The sequence below is a fragment of the Pseudophryne corroboree genome, chromosome 1 (assembly GCF_028390025.1).
Source record: "Pseudophryne corroboree isolate aPseCor3 chromosome 1, aPseCor3.hap2, whole genome shotgun sequence".
Classification (NCBI taxonomy): domain Eukaryota; kingdom Metazoa; phylum Chordata; class Amphibia; order Anura; family Myobatrachidae; genus Pseudophryne; species Pseudophryne corroboree.
Genome location: NC_086444.1, coordinates 171416441 through 171419371, shown reverse-complemented (window position 1 = coordinate 171419371; position 2931 = coordinate 171416441).

Sequence of the window (2931 nt, the reverse complement as noted above, 5' to 3'; positions counted from 1 at the left end):
TACTAACAGAACCCGAAACGCAGTCTCTTGTGATCGATCCATTTCGTTAGGGGAAAGGAGGAAAATAAGAAGGAGAAAAGAAAGGAAAAAATGTAGGGGGAGGTGAAAAAAGAAAGTGGTACGACAACCGTTCTAACTCTTGTCACTCTCTGTGCTCAGATGCCCTTCAACAGTCCTGCCTCTCAACTTTCCTGGAACAGACACTCCAGTGATACGAGATTCTCTACACTCTGCTCTTTGTCACGAGTTCTCTCTGGGTCAGCGACCTTCTTGCAGTGGGACAAGTGGATCCAAGTCTCTCTTTCGGCGACCTTCAATGCTGTTGTGCTGGTTAACAAGACTTGATACGATCCTTCCCACCTGTCTATGAGGCAACCTGAGCGTGAGAAATTTCGAATCATCACATAATCCCCAGGTTCAATGTCATGACAATTACTGTTCGGTAGGTCAGGAATCACCAGCTTTAAATTTCTCTGTTGATTTCTCAGCTGCTGGCTCATCCCAACCAAATATTTCACAGTCACTTCATTATTACATTTCAAATCATCCTGGGGGTCTATCATTACATGAGGTTGTCGACCAAAAAGAATGTCAAAGGGTGATAGGTTAAGGGGAGACCTGGGAGTGGTTCTGATGCTGTACAACACTAGTGGCAAAGCTTCTGGCCACGACAATCCCGTTTCAACCATTAATTTGCTCAGCTTGTTCTTAATAGTGCTATTCACTCTCTCCACCTTTGCACTCGCCTGTGGACGGTACGGAGTATGCAGCTTGCTATTAATTCCCATCAGCTTGCACATGACCTGAAAGACTTCACCTGTAAAATGGGTACCCCTATCACTTTCAATTATTCTAGGGATACCATATCTACACACAAAATCCTGCACAATTTTCTTTGCAGTGAACATAGCAGTATTTGTGGCAGCAGGGAACGCTTCTACCCAATTTGAAAATACGTCAATACAAACTAACACATATTTTAAATTCCTACAGGGTGGTAACTGTATGAAATCGATTTGTATTACCTGAAAAGGGCCATCTGTCGGAGGGATATGGGATGGCTCTGTTGGTATTGACTTTCCAATATTCTTCCTCAAGCAAGTAAAACATGTCATTGCTCTCTTACCTGCATGAGAAGAGAATCCTGGCGCACACCAGTAGGCTCTCACCAGCTTACACATACCCTCTTTACCCAGATGAGTCAGACCGTGTGCCGCCTCAGCTAAGCTTGGAAGATATGCTCTGGGGGCTACTGGCTTACCTTGTCCACCTGTCCAGAGTCCCGAGGATTCCTGACCATATCCCTTTGACCTCCAGACTGCCTTTTTCTGTAAAGAACACAAATCTTGCATTTCAATTAATTGTTGTGTATTGATCGTGTTAAATGTCATCAGTGATGTGATGTTCGTTTGTATGGGGGTGCTGGCTGCTGATTTAGCAGCTTCGTCTGCCCGGCTATTACCAAGTGAAATTGGGTCTTTGTTGTAAGTATGTGCTTTGCACTTGATAACAGCCACTCTGTCTGGTTCCTGTATCGCTGTTAGAAGTCTTTTTATGTGGGACGCATGCGCTACAGGTGTGCCAGCTGCCGTCATGATATTTCTGAGGCGCCATAGGGCCCCGAAATCATGCACCACTCCAAAGGCATACCTAGAATCTGTGTATATATTAGCTGACTTACCCTTGGCCAATTCACACGCTCTGGTTAGGGCGACCAACTCAACAACTTGTGCTGAGTGCGGTGGTCTCAGGGGTTCAGCTTCTATGATACCTCTGTCGTATACAACTGCGTATCCAGTGCACAGGTCTCCCGAGTCCATCTGTCTGTGGCAACTACCGTCAGTGTAAAAGGTAAAATCTGCGCCTTCCAGTGGGTTGTCACTGATGTCAGGTCTCGCAGTAAAAGTCTGATTCAGGTATTCCATACAATCATGCGTATCAGTGTCTGCACTAAATCCTCCTTCACCATCATTCTCATCCTCCACCCTTTGTGCCTGTCCAGGCACACTTGGCAAGTAAATTGCAGGATTTAGTGCGCTGCATCTCTTAATGGTGATGTTTACAGGGGCCATCAGTGATAATTCCTACCTTGTAAACCGCGCGGATGAGACATGTCTGGTTTGGGCGGAGTTCAGTAAGGCTGATACAGCATGAGGTGTATGGATGGTCAGGTTGTGTCCTAACACTATGTCTTTGCATTTATTTACTAGCAAAGCTATCGCTGCAACACTTCGCAAGCATGTGGGGAGAGACCGCGCTACAGTGTCCAACTGTGCACTGTAGTAAGCTACCGGCCTGCTGGCATCACCATGTCTCTGGGTTAGGACACCTGCCGCACACCCAGCACTTTCCGTACCATACAATTCAAAGGGTTTCCCATAATCTGGCATACCTAATGCAGGTGCCCGTGATAGGCACTGTTTGAGTCTCTCAAATGCCAGTTCGGACTCATCTGTGTGCGAGATCCGATCTGGTTTGTTCGAAGAGACCATCTCTTGCAAAGGTAAAGCCAGTATGGAGACCCCTGGGATTCAGTTTCGGCAGTACCCACACATTCCAAGGAAAGTGCGGATCTGTTGCTGGGTTTGTGGCAGAGTCATGTCGCGAATCACCTGTATTCTATCAGCGGTGAGGTGTCTAAGTCCTTGCGTCAAGCAATGTCCCAAATATTTTACCCTGGTCTGGCACAACTGCAACTTATCCTTTGAAACCTTGTGTCCCGTTTGGGAAAGATGAAACAGAAGCTGTTTCGTGTCTTAGAAGGACGATTCGAGTGAATCAGAACACAACAATAAGTCATCGGCATACTGTATTAGCACTGATCCTCTCTCAGGTTGAAAGGATTGTAAACGGTCATGCAAGGCCTGGGAGAAAATACTCGGGCTGTCAATGAAGCCTTGGGGGAGACGAGTCCAGGTGTACTGTACTCCT